This window comes from Macrobrachium nipponense, chromosome 12, assembly GCF_015104395.2.
Source record: "Macrobrachium nipponense isolate FS-2020 chromosome 12, ASM1510439v2, whole genome shotgun sequence".
In the NCBI taxonomy this organism is placed as follows: domain Eukaryota; kingdom Metazoa; phylum Arthropoda; class Malacostraca; order Decapoda; family Palaemonidae; genus Macrobrachium; species Macrobrachium nipponense.
Window position 1 is genome coordinate 79,140,157 of NC_087205.1, and position 27,183 is coordinate 79,167,339.

Consider the following 27,183-nt stretch of genomic DNA (forward strand, 5'->3'; position numbering starts at 1 on the left):
ATTGTGAATTTCACTTATAAGTTTTGCGTTTCATAATAAATTTTTGTATTTGAAATTTTTATAAATATTTCATTTCTAACCAGTATATTTGCATTTAATTATGATTATATTTATGTTAGGTAGAAACATAGAGTGGTAATTGATCTGCTTTCCTTCAATTTACTTGAAGTGACTTAGAACCAGGGAAGTACTTAGACTTCTGAAATTAGGGAAATACTTAGACTTTTAAAGTTGTTGATAGAGTGATGCCCTTTGATTATTTTAATTACTTACACCTGTTTTGATGAACTTAGTCTGATTTTCTTATTGTTGATAGAGTGATGCCCTTTGATTAATTTAATTACTTACACCTGTTTTGATGAACTTAGTCTGATTTTCTGCAATACTGCTAAGTTGTTAAGGGATCACTGTTGCCTTTAGAGTATTCAGTCGTTTAATACCTGTGATGAGGGTGAGGGTTCAGGTGTCTGGCTTTTGTGAGGTAACAATAAATGAATGGTAAATGAATGGTAACCAGATACTTGGCACTTCGTAACAATATATGTATACATACATACTACATACATGCATACATATATACATATACATACACACATACGTACGTACACAAACACACATACAGACAGACAGATATGCGAGCAGGCACAGGCTATATATAACAATATTTCTTATTATTTGCTTCAAAGAATTCCCAGCTTCTTGCAATCCTACTCTTATCAGGTACGTTCTCTACCTGAGAAACTAATATCCTCAAAAGGAAATGTATAAAAAAAAATATCACTTGTAACTGAATAGACTCCATCACACATCCATAGCAACCAGGAAAAGGCAAGAAATCTTTTCAGCTTACCCATATATAAACCTGGCGAGAGTAGTGTACTTAAACTGAGATGAACCCACCTACACTTTATGATAAGTCTTTTACTAATTACATTAATTCCCAAATACTATATATATATATATATATATATATATATATATATATACATATATATATATATATATATATATATATATATATGTGTGTGTGTGTGTGTGTGTGTGTGTGTGTGTGTGGTGTGTTACAAGGAATTCGCTTAGAAACATTTGAACCCCGAGGGCTAGTACTAAACTCGATGAAACAGCTATTCTTCTACACTGTTTCACCGTGTTTAGCAATAGCCCCTGGAGAGTCAAATGTATATTTCGTCGAGTTTAATACTAGCCCATGGGGTATCAAATGTGCCTAAGGGACTAGTACTAAACAAGGCGAAACTCACCTCGCCCCAAGGGGAGTGGCGCCAAACACGGCGAAACAGTTTAGATGAATCCCTATTTCGCCATGTTTAGTACTATAGTAGATTCACATCACCGGTGCATCTGATTTCTAGGCCAATACCTTACGACGCTCCTGATTGTCAGTTGATAAGCCAATCACAGGGCTGGAAACTCTCAGTCTCTCGAGAGAGTTCTCATAGGCAGGATGTATGTTCCACCTCTCCTGAGGGGTACGTCTTTCAAAAGCATCCCTCAGGAGAGGTGGAACATACATCCAGCATTTGTGAACTCTCTCGAGAGACTGAGAGTTTCCAGCCCTGTGATTGGTTTATCAACAGCCAATCAGGAGCGTCGTACGGGACTGGCCTTGATATCAGATGCACGGCTGATGTGAATCTACTATAGCTCTCGGGATCAAATGTTTCTAAGCGAACTGGTTATTTCACATATGCCCTAGGGATTTCGTATGTGTATGTATGTATGTATGTATGTATAGATATATATATATATATATATATATATATATATTATATATATATATATATATAATATATATATATGTGTGTGTGTGTGTGTGTGTGTGTGTGTGTGTAAATAATTTCCTGTCCCCTTATACTCTCAGCGGTTCTTTAAGACAATGGAGTTATAACCTAAGAAAAAGAATTAGGATTCCCTTAAGGAGCTGTAATCTTTAGTCCCAGTTAATTCAAGGGTCTTCCTTTATTCCTCTCCTTTAGCCTTGACGTCCTCTATTTCCGCTTATTGATAAGAGCTCATGGAGTCTCAATAACCATTCTTATTCCCCTCTCAACATCCTCCGCTGAAGAAGAGGCCTGTATCTTATCCTACGCCATTTACGATTCTTATTGACTCTCTCTCTCTCTCTCTCTCTCTCTCTCTCTCTCTCCTCTCTCTCTCTCTTACGTGGTGTATATCTTAGAGTTGGGTTTGCAGTCTCTCTCTCTCTCTCTCTCTCTCTCTCTCTCTCTCTCTCTCTCTCTTACGGACTGTATATCTTAGACTTAATTTTTTTACAATTCTTGAGTTTACAACTCTCTCTCTCTCTCTCTCTCTCTCTCTCTCTCTCTCTCTCTTACGACGTGTATATCTTATAGACTTACTTTTTTTTTTACAATTCTTGTGTTTACAATCTCTCTCTCTCTCTCTCTCTCTCTCTCTCTCTCTCTCTCTCTCCAGTGAAGAGTTCTGTATCTTATCCGGTACCCTTAGCGATTCCTAGTCTCTCTCTCTCTCTCTCTCTCTCTCTCTCTCTCTCTCTCTCTCTCTCTCTCTCAATATTCCCACCAAGAAATCCTCGATGTTCGACGAGAACGAGGCAAAAAAAGAAAGACGAACAAATAGACAGAAACTTCGACTCAAATCAAAAGCAAATTTCATTAAGCCGCCCAAGTCAAGACTCCGCCATTCAGTCAGGCGGCGATTCCCGAAATCAGAAAATGATTTTAGAATTATGCTACAAATTGTTCCTCCCTCAATTCCAGCCATGGTAAAGCTAAGAAAAACTCGCTATCGACATTTTCTCACTTTCTTTAAGGACTGTTACTTGCCACTTCTTTTTTTTTTCCAGAGGTATCCAGTCTCCCTTAAAGGAAATGCTTTCTTCTTAGTTCCCTTTACGCTTGTAACCAAGTCATGCATACAGTTATTACCAGACAAAACAAACTGAAATGGTGTTTTGCATTTTCACTGCATAGAACCTAAATCTCTCGGGCAAACTTATCCCCAAAAAGCGGATAAGCTTTCATAAGCATCTTTCCATATTAGAGAGGCACAAAGAAAAAAACAGATTATTATTATTATTATTATTATTATTATTATTATTATTATTATTATTATTATTATTATTATTATTATTATTATTATTATTATTATTATTATTATTATTATTATTCAAAATGTGAAACCTATGCATATGGAACAAGCCCAAAGGGGTCACTAACTTGAGAAATTCAGGAAGAATTAAGACGAGGTAAAGGGAAATACAGAAAAGTATTTTGCAATATAAAGCCATTTATTCAGAAACAATAATCTTCCACAAAAGGCATATAGCTAAGGTAAACTTATTTTCCGTATCAGAGAGAGAGAGAGAGAGAGAGAGAAGAGAGAGAGAGAGAGAGAGAGGCACGGTATATAACAGAACATTGCCCATATATAGCTTGTAGTAATTTATCAGGATAGCCTAAACACCTCCATAAAAGATAACAAGTTGTCTCTCTTACGACAAGTGTGAGAAACGATGCGGATTTCTGGAGGCGCCGTCATTTCAATAACAGAATTTCCCGCTACAATTCTTTTTCTATAACATTTAGCAGAATATTTATTTCATGTAAAATTAATATGATATTCATAAGTAAAAACAAGCACAATGACAACTAACTAATTATCACTTCCACAATCATAATCTAATAAAAATTTCTCCCTAGAACCCAGAAATACACTACCAACGGCAGTCAGTCAGCAAAATGATAATGAAAATGATGATTACGATGATGATGAATATTGGGCACTAAAATTAAAACACTAATGACCAGATCTGCATTATGTCATTAGTGATGATTTTTTGAGATAATTACAAATGCAATGTCAACAATCATTTCAGATAATTGTTTGCGATTATAATAGTAGCGACGGCAATATTATTAAAATCCAGAGAATGCTATAACAATTACAACGCTAATATCACTGCGCGGCGAAATGTAATTAAAATCATAATTTCATCAGAATAACAACATCCGGCAATTACGTTTCCCGATGGAATTCCATTTTTCATTCGGGTCGCATTTCCTCCAAATAACGGCCTCTTTCCTTTCAGCGAACGCAGCCCGTATATTCCGTGAGAGACCATATACGCGATAAGGAACGGCATTCCCGTCCTCGGGAAAGATATATATAAATATATTATGTATACACACAATATCCCCGACGATTCTGCTCACCGCCATCCATAAACCGCATATTTCATCTTTAAATTTCTGTTTCGTCTCCCTGGACGGAGGAGCCCTGTCTTGTTCCCACGCCGTTAGGGATGCGTAATGCTATGGGTGTGGAGTGGTTGTGGAACGAGTGGGAAAAGAAGTATCGAATGGGGTTAGGACAGGGAGCCTTAAAGTATTATGACAGGGGGCCATGGGACATCCAGAGAGGCAGGGCTGGTGTGAGATTTGTGAAGTAAAGAGCTGCATTGTCTATCAAAAACTTATTACGTTCTGATATATTCTCCTAAGTTACATAAAGTAGGAACTTCTTCCTCTAAGTACGCAGATAAACAATAAGTGAAGGTAACCCAACAATTTGCTTGTTATCTGCAAAGACGTCATTTGGGGTGAAATCAATCACTCTAGCGGTGGCTGACTACTGCACTTGCATTAGCAAGGGCTGTGATTCGATCCGCACTTATCCCTTCCATCAGTCGACCCAGCTGTAAATGGTTGCCAGCGTGAGCTACACGGCAATGGCCTTGTAATCGAAGACAAGGAAGCAGGATATTGGGTATCCTGCGTACAATTTAACCCCAAGATTCTTTACGCTTGACTCCCTAAAGACACATCCTGGCCAATATTTAATAGTATGACATTGGTTTTGAGTCTGACTAGAATTTTTTGTGTAGGCTTATCTCCTGCTTAAATCCTACGGCATAAGACTTGAAAGCCTTTCAGTAAAGACACTAAACTACTTTACAGTGCACAGGGCTATTCTACGAATACCTCCCAGATACCTTCACAATGTTTGAAAATATATAATGTGATATCATAATATAAAGAATTAGCGAAAATATGTGACTCTATAAGAATGCATAGTCGCAAAAAGAAAACAGGCAATGAAAAAGTACACTGCTCGGACAACTGTTGGGGAAAAAAAATTATTTATCATATGACTATGTATTTTTTTCTCAGTCACTACTCTGAAATATTACACATTACCCTTAAACACATTTGCAAGACCATTAAGTAAAAGGATCAACAGCGAAATTAATCCGACTTGATATTTTCAGAGACTGCGATCCAAAGAGCTTATATTACCAGATAGTTCCTCGTTGGACGAGCGGGTTACATACTCGTCTACCGATTTGTAGTCGCTTCTCCGCTCTCCCAAGGCGGAATCAGAGGAATTTATTTCTGGTAATTTGAAGTTCATTTCTCGATATAATGCGGGTCGGATCCCACAATAAGCTGTAGGTCCCGTTGCTAAGTAACCAATTGGCTCCTAGTCGCGTAAAAATGTCTAATCCTTATATCTAATCCTAAGGGCCAGCCCTAGGAGAGCTGTTAATCAGCTCAGATATGCTTACGTATATTACTATATAATTTCAATATCGACTTTAAGGGAAATTAATAACTTCAAACATTTTTAAGAATTCTGAACTGGGATGAAAATCCATTTCACATCAGAAAAGGCGAAAAAATAAATTTGTAGGTTAAAGAGAATTTCAAATTTCAAAACGTCTACACTAAATAGTTTACATTATAAATTTACCTATCTCCGTTATTCTATCCTACTATGAAAGAGAGAAAAATGGAAAATACAAGAGTCTTCGTTTCTGTGACTGAATATAAAAATATATAATTACTTTTAGAATACAAATTGTGGAGTCTTTTACAGAAACTCTGAAAAATCTAACTACCTTCCAAGATATCAGCGAGTTACAAAATCCACACTGGTCGGGGTGAGGTGATTTCAGGAGTGATTTTAGGACCGATTCCTTAAAAGGTCATTGTGCTTCTAGTGACCTAAGGAATGAATGGATTAGGTGCCCTATTAGTCAACTCGAGTGTGCGCGTATGTGGCAAACACGGTGAAGTGAATAGCGCAAGATATGACCTCTTCAGATGACATCCTTCTAAGGTCAACAGGAGTGGTGTGTGTATATATATATATATATATATATATATATATATATATATATATATATATATATATATATATATATATACATGCATGCACGTATGTATGTATTTATTTATGTATGTATTTGAGGGGTATAGTCTGAGAATGTATACGCAAAGATATTCCGTTTTGAGGAAATGTGTATCCATGAACTCACATACATACAACAACTACTACCTGATGAAATTCGTAGAGACGACGTGATATCAAACAAATCATAAGAACCCTTCCAAACTCTGACGAAACAAAAGTGCTCAGCTCTCCCACCCGGCGAACCGAATATTCTAACAAAAGTTATTGGTTTTAAGAAAGAAAAAACATAAAGAGCGAACATTATGTGACGGTTAGAGGCAATCAGAGTCCTAAAGGGACAGCCTCCATATGAAAAGAATACAGAGGGACAATTCGAGTCGCATAAAGGAAAAGAAATTAGGAGGACGACGAGCGCACCCGTTAGACACCATAAAAGCCTCGGAGTCACAAATGAAGGAGGAAAAGGGGAATCTCGGAGTCTCTCTCTCTCTCTCTCTCTCTCTCTCTCTCTCTCTCTCTCTCTCTCTCTCTCTCTCTCTCTCTCTCTCTGCGGACAGGACAGAGAATCTCCTGTCACGGAAGTCCCAGCCTGCTCCCATAGGCGAAGCTCGAAGTGACAGCATTGCGGTGGGACGTCTTTTGTGCCGATTCACACATGGCTGAGTTGTCCATTTCCCAGGGGGGAGGCCAGAAGCCCAATTTAACATTGCACTCTTCAAGATACCTCAAATAAAAAGGAAAACGAGGATACGCTCTATATGCATGTCTTCCTCATATTAATGTTACGAGAGAGCATTATTTTTTTACATAGTTTTATTTAACAATCGGCTTCAGTTAAAAAAATGCACAAACAATACATGTATATATATACACATATATATATATATATATATATATATATATATATATGTATATATACAATATATATATGGGTGTGCATTTTTTAATTGGAGCCGATTGTTGAATAACTATGTAAAATATAATGCTCTCTCGTAACCATATGAGCAAAACATGCATATAAAGCTTATCCTCGTTTTCCCATTTTACTTAAGATATCTTGAAAAGTGCAATGCAATAATATATATATATATATATATATATATATATATATATATATATATATATATATAATATATATATATAATGCAATGCATGCATCAGTAAAGAAGAACTGGAAGAATAGCAAAATAATAAAACATGAAGTAAAAAATTGTTTTTTTAAATCTCGTCTTTCCTCCTCACTTTCCTGGAATCTTTTTCGCCCCTTTTATAAAAATATTCTTTTCTAAAAAATAAAATGAAAAAGGAAAGAATAATCTAATTTTGCAATTTCTTCCTCCCCAGTCTTTCCCTAGTGTTCTATGCCCATTACTATTTTGGAACAAGCCCTTTAGCAACTTTTTTATGGAAGGGCCTACGGGAAGGCTAATCTCAATGCCCTTATCTTAGCTCTATTTAAAAAAAAAAAAAAAAAAAAAAAAAAAGTGAAGGTAAAAGATAAGAGATAAACTTCATCTCTTACATTTTTTCTCTATTTCGTAACTTCTTGGAAACCTACGCCCTCTCCACCTTTCTCCAACCCCTTCCTTGGAGCTTTGTGTCTGATCATTTATAAAAAAAAAAAAAAAAAAAAAAAAAAAAAAAAAAAAAAAAAAAAGGGGGGGGGGGCGGGCGGGATTCCATTTTGGACACAAACACAAAGAGGAAAAAAATTATGAGAGAAATTTGTTTGAAAGTAAAAAAAAAAAAATAAAAAAAATAAAAAAAATAAAAGTTCCCGTAGCGACCCATCATCGGTGACAACTCTATTCAAACAACCGTCAAACTGGATCTACTTGGAGGCTATAAAAAGCCGGTGCCAAAGGAAAGTCTTCCATATTCTAAAACTCTGATAATTTCGTTGGGAATAATGTCTTTACACTGCAAAATGTAATAATAAAATTTCCATTATCCTTCAAAGTAATTATCGATATAATCTTTATCACCAGTGGCATATAATAATATTGATAATAAATGCAATCATTCTACCGTTTGCACTTCAATTTCCGTCTAATAAAACCGTTTGTGAGCAATGTTAAAAATAAAAGCTTCAGTTTTCTTATCAGTCAGTCAGTCAGTAGGTCAATCAATCAATCAATCAATCAGTCAATCAATCAATCAGTTCAAAGTAAAGTGGCCTCGGTTCTGACTGATGTAACTGAATCAGGAACACGGCAAGAGCTGCGGCACCAGAGAGCGATTTATCAATCAAAAATCTCTTGACAGTTCTCTATGACTGCGATTGGTGCATCCATCAGTTCCTCATCTGAAGACATTCCTCTCTCTCTCTCTCTCTCTCTCATAAAATCCAGATGATGAAGAGCAACTGATCTCATATTTAAAGTCATATCTCCATGAGAGAGAGAGAGAGAGAGACGTATATGAACGTGTACATGAATTAACTAGCGATGATGATACCCCAGAATATTGTTTGTGCAAATCACCTCTCTCTCTCTCTCTCTCTCTCTCTCTCTCTCTCTCTCTCTCTCTCTCTGCAAAACAGAAAGTTCGTAAACAAGCGCTTCTGCTGAAATACAATGCAAAAATAATACATACATTTTGTTATTTCAATATGGACAGCATAAGGTAAAAAGTGGTATCTTTTCTGGCACTAACGCGTATTTGAAGAAGTGGCTTTGTTGGGACATTGGGAATGATATAGACGCGTATACCTATTCTTGATACAGCAGAATGATCCAAAGTTTATATTAGAGAAATACCACAGGGCAATCTTTTACGTCTTAAAACGTCATTATAGTCCCTAGCATTGAAATCAAACTAAACGTAACAGACCTGAAGCCATGACTATCGCGATGTACAAAAGATTTCTAAAAGATATGTAAAATATTTAGGAAAGGGCTGCTTGTTGCGAATTACCATAGTTTCTGCTTTGAAATACCAGTTGGAGGGCGTTGGCAAGTATCTGAACAAAAGACTGATTTTGCCAAATCCTAAAAAATGCTCTTGTGAAACGTTTGAATAAACGACAAAATATTAACCAATAAGATCACTGAGAGTATACTAAATCTACTTACAGGTGCATAAGATCTCTGACATTATGTTAGCATAACTTAACTGATGTATAAGATCGCTAACATTACACTAACTCCGCTTAACAGGTGCATAAGATTGATACATCATATTAACTCTACTTAACAGGTGCATAAAATCCCTGACATCATATTAAGTCTACTTAAAAGGTGCATAAGATCTCTGACATCATATTAACTCTACTTAACAGGTGCATAAAATCACTGACATCATATTAACTCTACTTAAAAGGTGCATAAGATCTCTGACATCAAATTAACTCTACTTAACAGGTGCATCAGATCTCTGACATTACATTAACTCTACTTAACAGGTGCATAAGATCTCTGACATTATATTAACTTGACTTAACAGGTGCACAAGATAGCTGACACACTAACTACCTGACAGGTGCACAAGATCACCAACAATATATTTTCTCAACAGGCGCAAAAGCAAACATCGGAGATCTGAACTAAAATCGTGAAGTTTTTAGCTGTTGACTATTGAGGAATTATTGCAATGCAAGAGGAAGCATTCGCTTTTTCCCCCGCCCATTTCTTGCATTCACTCAACTCAAATGGTTGAAGGGAAGGGAGTTGTCTGGCTACCTGCCCTCCGGAGGAAGATAACAAGGCCTTGTTAGCGGTCTTCCGAAGGGGATCTCGGGCAAGAAGCAAGGAAAGGACTGGCAGGAAAGAGCCCTGGATCTTTCTCTCCCTTGTCTCTTTTCCTTTCAGGACGAGGGAGAGTGAGAAAGGAGGAGGAACCGAAAGACATGAAGAAAGAGAGAGATCTTGGAAAGGAAAATTATTGACGTGCACGGATTCAAATACTTTGGTTGACCGGAAGAAGAAGAACAGAGAGAGAGAGAGAGAGAGAGAGAGAGAGAGAGAGAGAGAGAGAGAGAGAATATTATTAAAATGCCTGATTGCGTTCAAATTTTGAAGTGTCAATATGTCTGGCCCATTACATTAACACACATACAGGCTTTTAAACAGCGCAAACACCACTATATATCATATATATATATATATATATATATATATATATATATATATATATATATATATATATATATATATATATATATATATATATATATAGAACAGACAGATACACGAGAGATGCTCGTATTCAAATATTTGGGATTTCAGGACACTATAAAAAAAATTCTTGGGGGGCAAGGTATTGGTACAGAAATGATGTGAATTGTTAAACGAAGTCGTTGACGATAAAAATCAGACAATTAAGGTGAAGCAGTTATTAGGTTACATCACTGAAAAACTAAATTGTCTTTTTACAATCTTTGCTGCATGTGAATGTCCCCGCAGTTAATATTCAATTCTCTTTTATTAAAAAAATTAAGACTTGCAAAGGCAATATTCCTGACCATAAGTTGCACTCAGGGAAATAGTTCAATTATCTGTAAATTAAGCTGCACGCAAATTCAAAAGATAAATGACGTTCGAGAAAATGCCGACTCTTGTCTTTCGCTCGTCAATGCCCTCAAATTCAAAACGCGTTGTCTCTCTAGAAAATATTTGATGCAAGTTGTCATAAAATTTCCTCTTGTATTCTCAAGCAACCTCCGAAAGATTATAGCGTGGACTAGTAATAACGGCGTTTCAGCGTCAAAATATATAAACCGCCTTCAGAAGCTTTCATGTAAGAGGTATGGAAAAAACTGCAGAAGAAAATACATGGAGCGAAAAAGATATTGAGAGTCCTACACTAAGGGGAAACACCAATCCCACCAAGTCAATGACGAATGATGAAGGAATCGGGAAAGAGGGAAGGGTGAGAATTCCAAAGCATTCGGATGGAGGGAAGAAACGACCTGTTAACAGAACAGTCTCAAATCCCAATGTGTTTGGAAAGATAATGCCAAATAACCTACAGACAACCGAGAGCAAGGAGGAACACGGTACGAACAAACATTAATATAAAGTGACCAAATACGCGAATTTATTACATAAAATGCGCCTTAAAAATGTACCAAACCCATAACTAGAACACAAACAAATTCCCCTTTGTATCAGTAAAAGATAGAAGACGTTTTACAAATGGAAATGTTCAAAGGAACATAGCCCTAAAATACGCTAATGAAATATATTCCATCGAGTATTCTATTGAGTTGTCAACAAATTTTGTATGGAACCTAAGAAAAGAAAAAAAAAGCGAAAGGGAGAAGGTCTGGATTCTAAGCCTTGCAACATGCGACAAAGGCATTCGAGAAATAGCAAATTCAACAAACACTTGTCTTTCGATATCCAATATTGCAATATTGTGTATAGACAAAAATAGACGCATCAAGAGGGAATAGTAAAAAGCTCTCAATAAAAGTATCCTCAAATTTCTACCATTTATACGAATGCCTTTCCCTGTGCATTCATTTCCATACCAATTTCAAATATGCTCGCTCCCTAAGGGAATAATACTAAAAATTTATATTAAAAAAAATGGTAAAAAATTCTTTCATCTGACCTCTGCACGAATGAAGTTTTGACGGAAATTCAAATGTTCGCCATTTCAGTTTATCTTTTTCTTTCTTTTTAGCAATAGAGCATCTCACTTTAAAAAATTAAGACACAAAACCGTGGTATGAATCATATTTTACTTTGTTTCTCCTGTTATATTGCGAAATTTTATAGCATCAACTTGTATTTTCCCTTTCCATTAAACATTCATCTTAAAGAACAAAACTAACGAAAGTAAGTTTACTAAAACCACGAACAAAAAATGAAATTCAAATCTTACTCAGATACTGCGATACCAATATGTATGAGAGGAACAAGACCGCGCCATTTAAAAGTAAAATTAAATGGACAGAGATATAAGCTAGTCAAAAGAATTAAACAATTGCTATCATTATTATATACAAATTTAAAAGCTACATTGAAACAAAATTAGCAATTATTAATATAATAAACTAAGAAAATGCGTTTGGAAAATATGAGGTGAAACTGTATTCCTTTTGAAGTTATTTCTTTTCCAATTTTTTTGTTTACTCTTTCGCTCGCGCACGCGCACGCACACACACAGACACACAAACTCTCTCTCTCTCTCTCTCTCTCTCTCTCTCTCTGCAACGCGAAGAAACACGCGAACACTTTCCGGATAAAACTAGGTGACTAAAACGCAAATTGCAAAACGCCTGTGGTGTGCGAGAGGAGGGAGGGGTACAGGGTTGGTGGAAAGGGAGGGGAACGGTTAGGGGAGGCTCACCCCTCCCTTCTGCTGGAATCTGTCCCTTCCTTGAAGTTTGGCAGAGGGGGAGCGAGAGGCGGGGGAGGAGTGTTAGAGGGATTTTCAGCCCAAACGAACGTTTTGTTGGGAATCGTCTCTGTGTCTCTGTCCGTGGGAGGGTTGGGTGACCGGGCTGGGAGTGGGTGGACGGGGGAGGTGGTGGGGACATTCCAGGGGATCCTGATGACGACCTGACCCTCTCCTTTGGCGTTGTGGCATTCCCCAAATTCCTGATTCCTGGAGAGCTTCATGGCCCCCTGGCATAAAGGATCGTACCTAGGAATGCGTGTTGGCACGTATTCCAAAAGGGAAGAGCTGGCATGCAAAGAAAAGGAAGAGGAGCGGGAAGAAGAAGGAGCAGCAACACATGAATGAGTCCGCGCGGACGCCGCCGTTTCAGGAGGGAAAAAGAAACCAACATCAGTGATGGGACGGAATCTAATATATATGAAGCGTCCCCCTTTCTTTTTAGACCTCTGGATATCATGGAACGCCATGAGGAATTGCGCATTTTCCTGTGTTTCCCGTGCAAATTGCTTCTCCCCTTTTTCTTTTATTCCATTCCAGGCCCAGCAGCTATTTCTTGACTCTCATAACAATCATACCAACCAACATTCAGTTTAAAACCAGCATCCCCAAAAGCCACAAAGTGGAGGCGCCAACGTCAGCATAAAAGACCTATTCCTAACTGGTTGATGAATTTTTTCATTGAATTAATCATTTTTTCTTTTTTTTTTTTTTTTTTTAGGATTGCCTTATTTGTCACTAATTTGTACGGATGGCGATACTTACCTTGAACGGACTGGAAAACAGAGAGACATGTGGCTTACCTGTAAAAAAAAAAAAAAAAAATTCTTTTATTAAGTCCGACTAATTGCTCCTATAAATTTTTTGGCGTTTCCCAAAGAATGCCATAACAGGTTAACACTGGTGATTTGAAATACAATACAAATAATTCACGTGTGGCACTGGAAATAAATATCATCACGGGAAATAAGACAATTTGCCAAATTGTTATATTTGTAAAGCGTTGACTCAGAATATTTGTGATATAAACAATCATGTATTAACTGTCACTGCAAAGCGGGCAGTAGATATACAAAAACAGAAACTAACCAAACTATAAACTGACCACAACAAGATCTCATGGAAACATTTCATTGTTCCCTTTGTTGAAAGAAAAAAAGATGTCATATGAAAAAGCTGGAATATAAGCACACCCACAATTCAGACAAATTTAATGATGTTCAAGAAAACTTAAACTAATAAGTGAGTAGCAGGAAAAATGTAGAGCAGACGAAAACATAATGACAGAGGAACAAAGCACGTAAAGGAAGGCGTAATAGAGCCTTCTGCGGACAAGATATCTTCTGATCTTTTAAATTCACTTTCGTGTCACAATATCAGGCCTTAAAAGTGACCATTCTCAAAAATCTATTGTTTATTTTTCAAAATTCTTTAAAATCAATCAATTTTTCTATTCCGACATTTTTGCACACACAAATAAATTTACGTATTATGATATGTGTATGTATATATATTATATATATATATACATATAATATATTATATATATATATATATAGATATATATATATATATATATATATATGGCAAAAATATTTTGCCACAAGGACACATTTACATATGTGTGATATATATATATATATATATATATATATTATATATATATATATATATATATATATATATATATTATCATATATAATATATATGGCAAAAATTATTTTGCCACAAGACACCATACATATATGGCGAGGTTAGTTCCACCAACACTTTATTTTAATTCGCCAATCTAATATTGGTACAAGATGTATTCACTTGCAATCCTTAGCCCGGCCTCCGCGGGAACGCCCCCCCCCCCCCCTCCTTTTTTTTTTCTTTTTCTTTTTCTTTTGCCGCTGAGGGAGCAAGTTTAATTCGTTATATAGAGACCCTCGCACGTGTTGGAACATCCGCGATTCTCAAAACCACTATTAATAAATCAGGAGAGGCCACACCTTCCTTTCTTACATCCCACAGATGTAAGCAACGCAGACATGATGCATGGGAACATTGGCAATTCCAACTGCCAAACCGGTTTGGGAATCCGGTAGAGTCAAGTTTAGTTACCAGCGTCTTTTCGGTCTTTGCAGAGATCCAACCAAAAGATCTTGTTCCTTCCACTATATTCGTCAGCGGTGTCATGCACAATCTATTCAAGAATGATTTCGTGAACGTCGCAGCTCTGCAAAATTTTTATCTAGATAGGAAATATCCTTGAAACACAAACCACTGTCGCACCTCCAACCTAGCGATCGTAACACTGATAAATCTCTCTTATGGAGGTGATTAAGGATACATACTACCTCTGTGACCAGAGTTACGGCTCCTACACGTCCCCCAGAAGCCATGCCTCATCTTATTCCCATTTTTCCTTTATTTTATATACTTGCAAAAATATAGTTAATATTTAGAAGAGAAAACGTGTGTTCTCTCCCTCGTACAAAATTATTGTAGATTTAGTTATTTCTGGTTCAAGGATAAATCCAGTTTATAGAAATCTTGTCAAAGATAAATCACTTGAAGTAAAAGTTCGTGATTACTAATCTGATGAGAAAATGGGTGAAAAAGTGTGTGTATCCAGGCTTTATGAATCGACAGTAAGGAGAAAAGTTCAGGTATCAGTGTGAGGTACAACCCAGTGGATGTTACGCATTTGTTTGTTCCTTTGGAACTGTGATATCCTTATTCTTTTTGATGAATACAGCACCTTGGGTTTTTTTTTTTTTTTTTTTTTTTTTTTTGAGTGTGGGTGGGGTGCAGGGAATGAGAAGCAATAAAATCCCCATACCCTTCTTTGAAATCTAAAATTTCCGGGACTTTTTATATAATTTCCTTGGCGGCGATATTTTCGCCACATATTTGAGGGTGTATTAATTTCGGTAAAGCTTCAGAAGTCACGCAAGTATTATCATTCTTAAAAAATTTAATTTCCTTCAGAAACTACATATTATACGACGTTCAGATACGATATCTATTTTATGATCCATTACAAGAAAAACGAGAGTGGAAAACGATAAGAATTAGATTTCTTTTGCTTTTACGATGAATATTTCACGACACAGTCGTTCTGCCATGAGAAGGAAAACAATATCCGATAACCTAATCAATGAGTGCCAGCAATGAAAATCGAATGAATACAAAAATCCTTTCTTATCACCATACTGACGATAAGATTAATTTACAAACAGCCTCGAGATGTGTGACATCGGACACGAACAAATAAATACATAAAAATGACGGACGTCAAAATACAAACAAAAACAAAACACACCATCCGGTCATCAACAGAGAGAATAATATAGTGTTCTTCGATTAGAAAACTGGCGCTTGGCAACCTATAAGCACGAATGAAACCTTGGGCAAACAGCCAAAGAACAAAATGCGACATGCAGCTCCCCCCACCCCCTTCCCCACAAAATAATAATCAAAGTTTTTTGTCTGATTTTTGCGTCTAACTTTTATACAAACAGATGCACATATGACTCGTTAAGAAAGAACAAAAAGAAACCTGCCAGCAGAACATCTATACAAATAGCTACATAGAATATAGAATTTAGGCCAAAGGCCAAGCACTAGGACCTATAAGGTCATTTAGCGCTGAAACGGGAATTGATAGTAGGACGGTTTGAAAGGCGTAACAGCAGTCGCAGCTGCAATATGAATCAATTGTTAGGAGAGGTGGAAAGTAACATGGAAGAAAGGAGATATGAACGGAGGTGCAGTAAAACGAATGAAAGGGATTGCAGCTAAGGACAGAGCTACCCCCTAAGGCAGTAAGAAAAATACTAATCAACGGACAAAATACATCACCACACAGCCATTAACAGAAAGGAAAATGTATATTTAATATCCCTGAATAATAATAATAATAATAATAATAAATAATAATTCAGTCAGTCTAAAAAACTGTCCATTAATCAGCTGCCTTCTACTGTTTTATTCAAAACCCAACACTCAAGATGTAAACTATCATTAAAATAACAGTTGACAGTATTTCTCAAACGCACTAAAATAAGACTGAAATTTAACACACAGATGGTCATCTTCCATCAGCGCTAAGGAGTTTAATACCTTTAAATATTCTAATTTCTTTCGAAAATTATTTCTCTATGAACCTTGATACATTTTTTAAAAAATTGCTCTCTCTCTCTCTCTCTCTCTCTCTCTCTCTCTCTCTCTCTCTCTCTCTCTCTTCACGCACCGTTTAATCTCCGACAACGAAATTTGAATGCTCCTTCTCCTACATTTTATTCAGTTTCCCATGATTCACGAAGATATTACAATGAAGGAAAAATAAAATCCTTTATATTCTGTCACTCAGCTGGCTTTATGGGAAACCACACAAAAGCCCTTGGGGAGGAGAGAGTAAGTGGCCCAGGGAGGCCACCCCCCCCCCCCCCCCCTCACCCTTGGTCATGGGCACCCAATTCTACTTCTCGAGCTCTAACTCCCTTTTTCCCCTCTTCCTCAATTTCTGTTTCATCTATCCTTAATCTATTTCTTTTACTACTACTCAATTATTGCCTCGCCCCCTGTCTCCCACATTCTATTTCCCATTTTTTCTTTGCCTTCACCTTTTCCTCATTTTATTTTTCCTTTCCCCATTCAAGTTCCTCTCATTCTCATTCTCTTTCAATTTTTCCTATTTCCAATTTTCCTTCTTACGTTTCCATCTTTTCCTGATCTTCTTTTCATTCCCCATTCTCTGTATTTTTTTCTCATTCGACATCCTTCTGATTCCTCATCCTACATTCCCTATTTTCTTCTGTCCATTCTCTAATTGCTTCATTCCATTATTTACCCTTTTCTCTCTCTTCACCCGCTCCATCCTCCTGCCCAAAGCAACCACGTGCCATTCCTTTCCAATAAAAAACAATTAGGATACAGTCTCTCTCTCTCTCTCTCTCTCTCTCTCTCTCTCTACTGCGTCTATTTCCCCTCTTCCAAATTAGCATGTTCCCTCAGTGCTAGTAACATAGTCTCCCCTTCTTCCATGCATTATTCCATTCCTTAGCCCGTACCGTAAAATCATGTCAACATTCAACCGTTGCTGTCGTTGACACTTCACGCTCCATCTTCCCTGCTGACTGTATTGGACCCCGAAGCTGGTAATTAGGATATAGGATGAAAGGAGAGGAGGAATAACCACCTCATTCCCTTATCATTTCCAGGGTTTAAGAAGAGATGGGGATGGGGCACTACTACCTCATTGTTCTCCACTAACCTCAAAAGCTTAGGGAGAGCGGAGGAGGAATAACTACCTTATTTTTCTCACTTCAAAGGCTCAGGAAGTCGGGGATGAAGAACACTGAACTTTTCCTCCAATTTCCAGGATCTAAAAAGAAAGGGAGAAGGCAAGGGGAGAAATGCATAATTTAATTATCATTTTATAGGTTTAATGAGAAAAGAGGAACTAAATGATCTTATCATTCACACTTTGGAGGTGAAATAACTACAGCATTCCCTGGAGACTTTGAACGTTAAGAAAAGGGAGGAATTACACTATTTTCTTCCCATTTTTTTAAGGCTTGAGAAGGCAAGGAATCCGAACATTAGGGAAAAGAGGAGAACCTGTATCATTTCCTACTTCTTAAATACTTATGATAAGGAGTTAGAACCACAGCTCCGTTTCGTTCCAATTTCAACATTTCTGAAAAGGGAGGGAGAGGAAACTGCGTCACTGCCTTCTCGTGGCAATTTTAGGAAAAGAACACGGAACAAGTCCATCATCTTCTCTCTCTATTCAAAATTGAGGAAGAGCAGGGGGTTGGGTGACCTCTATCATTACCCCATCTTTTAAGGCTTCCCAGTTTTTGGTTGGAAGAGACCGACGCGAATCTCAGAAGTACCTCGGGACCTCGCTTTCTCTTTTCTCTCTTTTTTTTCCGTTCCTTCTCGGCGCTCGCGGAATAAGCATATTAGCATATATTATGGCGTTCTAATCTTGTGTAATGTTTCACCATGACTGTTATGGCACTCAAGGGGATCTACAGAGGGTCATGTGGAATCTGTAGTAGTGTTCCTTTAATAACAATCGTGCACTTGGGAATACAAAAAATTAAGACGTTCCTTTTACTCAACTGACACATTTCTTCCCTTGTTCTTTCCACTTTTGCAAGTACTGGATGGTTCTGAATAAAATCAAGGTTATCCTACACAATGTAAGTAAATAATAAAATTGGCTTTAATTTAGAGCCATCGCTGTCGTTATATACTTTGGTTTTATGAAGCCAAATCACTCTTATCATATCGATTCCAGGCTTGTGCTGTCAAACCCAGGCAGTCCCGATTTGTTGTTCTTGAACCTTTTAAACAACCGTCATCAATCCCGACTGTTGATTCCTGACAAACAGACAGTTTCATCTTTCGTTCTCATGCATCCGGATATAATAGCAACCCTGATTTTATTCGATCTGACTTTATGCTATTAAATCTGGACAATTTCAATTTGGAGTTCTGTAACCTGAACAATCGCATCTAATGCTGCTAATTCTGGACAATTACCTCACCTCAGATTTTGTGTTGTTCAATTCAACATATAATGATAATGTCGATCGTACTTTTATGCTGCCAAGTTCTGACGATTCTGATCTGGACAATCACATCGATCCAAATTTGGTGCTCCTGATTCAAGACAATCATTCTGTCCCAGATACTGTGTTGCTAATTTAAACAAATATACCGACGGCGATTTCTGTTACTTGTCCATCATATAGATCCTGACCTTCTGCTGTCCAGTCCGCACAATTCCGATTCGATGCTTTTGAATTTGGACAATCACATCGACGCAGATTTCGTGTTACTCATCCCAGGCAATCGTGCAGTGCCAGACTTTTTCATTTCAGATTCAGAAAACTATGTTGACGCTGATTTTATGCTGTCAATTATGTCAATCCTGACTTCGTGCTGTCAAATTCGGACAACCCTAGCGACCCATATTTTGAGCTCTTATCCAGCTAATCATAACCAAGGTGTAAAGACCTTGATCTTAGCTACCTCAGTACTTCGCTGTCGCATCCGAACACTCCTACTCAACTTCTGTGATCTCAAATCAGGATTGCCATAGGTTACCGCCTCGTGCTACCAAATGAAGATAATCATGAGAAGCATAAGTAAAATGAAATTTTGCCATCGTTTTCAGTCGGTTATGCAGTTGCTTGCAGATTTGCAGATGTACGAACATAATATAAATATATATATATATATATATATATATATATATATATATGTGTGTGTGTGTGTGTGTGTGTGTGTGTGTATGTGTGTATATATACTATATATATATATATATACATATATATATATATATATATATATTATATATATGCTTAAAAATCACAGTAGATACACGTGACTTCATTAAATAAGCGAATACCGCAGGAAAATGATAGTCAGAAATCCAAGCGCTTTCGTCTTTACTAAGACATTGTCAAGGAGCGAATAAAATACCATTGGAGAGAAAGGTCTCAGGTACACAACAAGATCAAGAATACCAAATGGTTAATTGTAAAAAGGGTCAAAATTAAAAGAGATAATTCAGGATTATCGGATATCACACGGTCACAAACCTAAACAGATTTGACCCTAACCGAAATTACAAAGTATCTTTACAGTCCAAAACATGTAAAAACTGAATATATTAATTTTGTTGCTTATATTTATCTACAACTTTTTTCATTATGAAAGCATCAAGTTTAAATAAACCAAGACTTAAATTTAGAGCATTTTTATTATCTGACTTGATGAAACAAGATTCAATGATATTCCTTTTAACTGTGTCATTACATGGGATTAAGGCTCTTGCTTGACTCTAGTTAATAGGATGATCTAAATCTCTCATATGTACGAATAATGCATTCGATATTTGTCCAGTTCTCACAGAATGTTAGTGCTGTTTGAGACGTTGTGAAAGATATTTATCGGTCTGTCCGTAGTAGACTTTATCACACTTTTTGCAAGGAATTTCATATATGCAGCCTGGAAGATCTTTAGGAGAATTTTTGATTACTAAACTCTTGACATTAATATTACTGAAAACAACATTTATGTTAAAAAGTTAAAATTCTAGTAATATCTAAAAACCTCTCATCATAAGGTAATTTTAGAAATGTTAAGCTTACTAAATTCAAGTTTTTCATTAGTTGAATGGAATGTTTTTCTAGCTCTTTTCCATGCCACATCTACAAAAGTCCTTGGGTATTTAAGTTTCAATGCAATATCATAAATAGTTTTAATTTCAGCGCCAATAAACTGCCGGATACAGACACGTAAAGCCCTTAGGAACGTCTCAGAAAAAACAGAGAATTTAACATTTTGATGGTGATTGGAGTAGTAATGAACAAAAGAGGCAATGTTAGTTGATTTCCAAAAGACTGAAAAGGTGAAATGTCTATCATTTCTATGGACAGTTACATCAATAAAATTCAAATTACAATTTCTTTCTTCCTCTACAGTAAATTTTATAGAAGGGACTAAATTATTGAGATTATTAAGGAATTCCTGGAGATTTTCGTGAACTGGCCTAATACAGAAAATATCATCCACATACCTAAACCGTATAACTTTTTGGGGCAAAATTCTTGGTAAGAGTTTTGTCTCAAAAAATTCCATGTAAATATTGCTAAGGACAGGAGATAAGGGATTACCCATAGCCATGCCAAACTTTTGTACAATAAATTCCCCATTAAAACACAATTTACTATCTTTGATACACAACCTTATGAGACTAATGAGGTTTGGTACAGTTAAGGGAATGTCATGACGTTCTAATTCATCCTCCAAATATTCAAGTAAGTCATCTATAGGCACTTTTGTAAATAAAGAGACAACATCAAAACTAACCATATTAAAATCAATATTCAAATTTAAACTATTCAATTTGTTTATAAAATCAACATTGTTTTTAACATTCGTGTTAGAAATGTTTCCTACCAAAGGAGTAAGAATTCTTACAAGCCATTTAGATAAACTATACGTAACTGAGCCCACTGAACTAATGATTAGTCTGATAGGTTTATTGATTTTATGTGTCTTGACTAAACCATACATATAAGGTATGGAGGCGCATTGCGGTGTAAACTGTTTAATTAAATGGTCCAAGCCCTTCAAAATGGATTTAATTTGTTTATTAAATTGGGAGTTCACTGTCTGTGTAGGTTCAGACATCACAAAAGTGGAAGTAGATGATGCGTTTCGTACACTTGGAAGCAGACGGTATGGCTTTAATCAGACGGTTCCTGTCGATTGGAATAATCGGATGCTGGATTATTGCTACGGAAAATTGAAAAAGTGCTGCAACCCTCTTGAAAGGAAGCTTCAAGTCAAGCTGAAGAATCTTATTGCTGAAAGTGACTGGACTAAGCATGACAACATGGACTTCATGATTCATTTATCAGACAAACCAGTGGATATTGCTACGACAGCGGCTTTGGGATATGGGTTAAGCTTTGGTGTATTTAATGGTAACCTGGACTGTGTCGACATTTCAAAATCCTTTTGTTATTTGGAAAAATTTAATCAAAACCTGTGAGATCTCTCCAGGCTTTTAAGAAAATTAAAGAAGACGAAACAGTGAAGTGACAAAAGCAGAGAAATCTAATGCAGTGGTAATAATGAATAAAAGTGACTATGTAAGTAAAATAATGACATTGCTAAATGATACTGATACTTATACGAAACTGAGGTCTGACCCTACACAGACAGTGAACTCCCATTTTAATAAACAAATTAAATCCATTTTGAAGGGCTTGGACCATTTAATTAAACAGTTTACACTGCAATGCGCCTCCATACCTTATATGTATGGTTTAGTCAAGACACATAAAATCAATAAACCTATCAGACTAATCATTAGTTCAGTGGGCTCAGTTACGTATAGTTTATCTAAATGGCTTGCAAGAATTCTTACTCCTTTGGTAGGAAACATTTCTAACACGAATGTTAAAAACAATGTTGATTTTATAAACAAATTGAATAGTTTAAATTTGAATATTGATTTTAATATGGTTAGTTTTGATGTTGTCTCTTTATTTACAAAAGTGCCTATAGATGACTTACTTGAATATTTGGAGGATAAATTAGAACGTCATGACATTCCCTTAACTGTACCAAACCTCATTAGTCTCATAAGGTTGTGTATCAAAATTAGTAAATAGTGTTTTAATGGGGAATTTTTGTACAAAAGTTTGGCATGGCTATGGGTAGTCCCTTATCTCCTTTCCTTAGCAATATTTACATGGAACTTTTTGAGACAAAACTCTTACCAAGAATTTTGCCCCAAAAAGTTATACGGTTTAGGTATGTGGATGATATTTTCTGTATTTGGCCAGTTCACGAAAATCTCCAGGAATTCCTTAATAATCTCAATAATTTAGTCCCTTCTATAAAATTTACTGTAGAGGAAGAAAGAAATTGTAATTTGAATTTTATTGATGTAACTGTCCATAGAAATGATAGACATTTCACCTTTTCAGTCTTTTGGAAATCAACTAACATTGCCTCTTTTGTTCATTACTACTCCAATCACCATCAAAATATTAAATTCTCTGTTTTTTCTGAGATGTTCCTAAGGGCTTTACGTGTCTGTATCCGGCAGTTTATTGGCGCTGAAATTAAAACTATTTATGATATTGCATTGAAACTTAAATACCCAAGGACTTTTGTAGATGTGGCATGGAAAAGAGCTAGAAAAACATTCCATTCAACTAATGAAAAACTTGAATTTAGTAAGCATAACATTTCTAAAATTACCCTATGATGAAACGTTTATAGATATTCCCAGAATTTTAAAGCTTTTTAACATAAATGTTGATTTCAGTAATATTAATGTCAAGAGTTTAGTAATCAAAAATTCTCCTAAAGATCTTCCAGGCTGCATATATGAAATTCTTTGCAAAAAGTGTGATAAAGTCTATTACGGACAGACCGGTAAATCTCTTTCACAACGTCTCAAACAGCACCAATATTCTGTGAGAACTGGACAAATATCAAATGCATTATTCGTACATATGAGAGATTTAGATCATCTTATTAACTAGAGTCAAGCAAGAGCCTTAATCCCATGTAATGACACAGTTAAAAGGAATATCATTGAATCTTGTTTCATCAAGTCAGATAATAAAAATGCTCTAAATTTAAGTCTTGGTTTATTTAAACTTGATGCTTTCATAATGAAAAAAGTTGTAGATAAATATAAGCAACAAAATTAATATATTCAGTTTTTACATGTTTTGGACTGTAAAGATACTTTGTAATTTCGGTTAGGGTCAAATCTGTTTAGGTTTGTGACCGTGTGATATCCGATAATCCTGGATTATCTCTTTTAATTTTACCCTTTTGACAATTAACCATCTGGTATTCTTGATCTTGTTGTGTACCTGAGACCTTTCTCTCCAATTGTATTTCATTCCCTCCTTGACAATGTCTTAGTAAAGACGAAAGCGCTTGGATTTCTGACTATCATTTTCCTGTGGTATTCGCTTATTTATATATATATATATATATATATATATATATATATATATATATATATATAATATAATTATATATATATATAGATAATAGATAGATATATAGATATATATATATATATGATATATATATATAATATAATATATATATATATATATGTATATATATATATATATATACATATATATATATATATATATCATACAACGACACTGACAACAAGATAGTTCTCTGAGCTTTCTAAAATTCTTTCTTTTCTATTTATTTACTGTTCTATCTTCTTATGCTTTTCCATAGAGGTATTTGGATGCCTCTTCCCTGAGCCTTAAGAAAGAAAAGAAAGAAGAGAAATCTATTTAGTGGAAATTTTCAAGTTTTCCTTGACGTATGCGTTGAGCACGATTAACGTCTTCTTACTTTATATTATGAAAATGAAATTCCGGAGATAGGGAATACATTGAGAGAGAGAGAGAGAGAGAGAGAGAGAGAGAGAGAGAGAGAGAGAGAGCTGGATAATTTAGTAATGAATAAAGCGCCAGGTATATAAAAATACCTTGTCACGCAATATCGATGGAGAGTGTCTCATGATAATCAAAACAGAAAATAAATAAAATTTAAAAAGTATTTAAAGTTTACAAGACAGCGAATAAGTTAGCGACTAACATTTCCTCCTTGCAAAACCCCATTAAGATAAAACCTCGCGAAATTAAACCGACGTGCAATATCGCATGCACGGGAAAGCTACAGTTATCAGGTCCTAATGCTTTGGAGTCGTCATCCCCGGGGTCCAGTTGCAACGTATATCTCTAATTGCAATAATAAATCCTCTGTCATAATAAGACTTAAAAGCATGACAGACTCAATGAAGTGGTACCCGCGAGAGTTTGCTTGTTTGTTTGTTTGTTTTTAATTCATCATGCCTGTAATTAGTTTCGGGAACGTCGCAAAACCTGCTCTTCCGCCTGGAATGCGAAGGATGTCTGTACTGTTAATGAGATAGAATATATACAATTTAAGCCGAAGGCCAAGCGCGGCGACATATGAGGGCATCCAGCGCTGAAAGGAAAATTAATACGAAGAGGTTAAAAACGTGTAACAAGAAAGCCTCGCACCTGCACTGTTAAACACTGCTAGAGGAGGGTGGAAAGTAAGATGGAAGAAATAATATGAAAGGAGGTACAGTAAAAGGAATGAAAGGGGTTGCAGCTGGGGCCGAAGGAACGCTGCAAAATTTAATTAATACCTACAGCGCACCGCGTGAGGTGCACTGACGGCACAACCCCCCCCCCCCCCCCCCCCCCCCCCCCCCAAACCTACTGTATCTGTACTGTAGTGATATTCTTTGACGAAAGCAATCTTGAAAAATACCAAAAATTGCGTTGCAGTTTCAATTTCTTCAATACTCATAAATAACTACTTTATAAATCGTAAATTTCATATGATCGACAACCATGACTTTAAGCAACCCGTTCCAGACACATTAAAATTATGTTGAAAACAGACAAACAAGAAGTTGTGATCACGTCAGGAAGCGTTTCTACCTGTGATATTCACAGAAAGAGCCAAAAGTTTCAAGGTGAACTTTTCTTATATCAAGACGTAGAAAGATTTCAGACAATAATAGGTTTCACTTGAATAGAAGGCTCTATGGAATTCAAAGTGATGGAAAACTCAGCGATCTTCGTAGGCATCTCAATTTCTAAGTCTTTTTCAGAACTTGAGAGAGAGAGAGAGAGAGAGAGAGAGAGAGAGAGAGAGAGAGAGAGAGAGAGGAGAGAGAGAGAGAGAGATTTCCAGCTAGGCTTATACTTAAGGAACGAATTATGTGTATAAAGTATATGCTAAATGCTCTAAGTTTTATTCAAATTCATAAATCACTGAAAGTACAATCCAAAATATTATAACTAGCTAAACTCCGACAAATTACTTCAACATATGATCGGAGCAACTTTCATCTTTCAAACCTGCCAATCTCTTCTTCTTCTTCTTCTTCTTCTTCTTCTTTTTTTTTTTTTTCTTTTTTTTTAGCCATCGAAGATATCTGTCTAATCAACCATGAAATTTCGAGAGAATTTAATAAAAACATCTATAAAAGGACTCTCGTGGGAGATTCAGAATCTATCTATATTCCGAGATACCAAATGGGACAGTGTAGGTTCAAATTGAATCCTTTTAACTGCCGCATCATTCGATGACGAGAAAAGTTGACGGAACTTGATATTTTTTATTTCTCGACCCAAGAAGCATAAAATCACTTAACCCAACGAACCCACTTTTCCTCCCCTTAATCGAACTCCAAGAAGAAATTCGTTACATTATGACAATATCTGGTAGAGTTTTGAACTTACTTTTCTTGGTGTATTTTCATTTCAATAAATCACACTTTTAATGTATATCTTGACTTTAATACTGCAACCGACTAGGATGAAAAGAGAAACCCACAAGATTACTGAGTATAATTTGTTTGTTTGTAAGTATTTACACAGTATTTTACTTAAGTAAAAGACTATGTAAACACTTACAAGTAAACAAGTTATACTCAGTAACCTTGTGGGTTCTTTTTACAATAATAATAATAATAATAATAATAATAATAAAATAATAATAATAATAATAAGAAGAAGAAGAAGAAGAAGAAGAAGAAGAAGAAGAAGAAGAAGAAGAAGTAGAAGAAGGCACCAGCTAGCGTACGGTAATAAGTGGTACGAACACCAACCTGCGGAAGTGATGGAAAAAGATAAGGTAAAGATCCTCTGGGACTATGGTATCAGACCAGATAGGGTGATACGTGCCAATAGACCAGACGTGACACTGACAAAATCAAGAAGAAAGTACCACTCATTGATGCCGCAATACCATGGGACATCAGAGTTGATGGGAAAGGCAAAAATTTGATAAACATCAAGGCCCGAAAATAGAAATAAGGGGGATATGGGATATGCCAGTGGAAATTGTACCCATAATCATAAGAACAATAGGCACGATCCCAACATCCCTGAAAATGAACAAGGGAAACCTAGAAGCCAAAGTAGCTCTAGGACTCATGCAGAAATGTGCTATTATTAGAAACACCGCACATAGTGATGGACTCTCAGGATGCAACCCGGAATCATATTCCTGAACTGTAACAGAGTA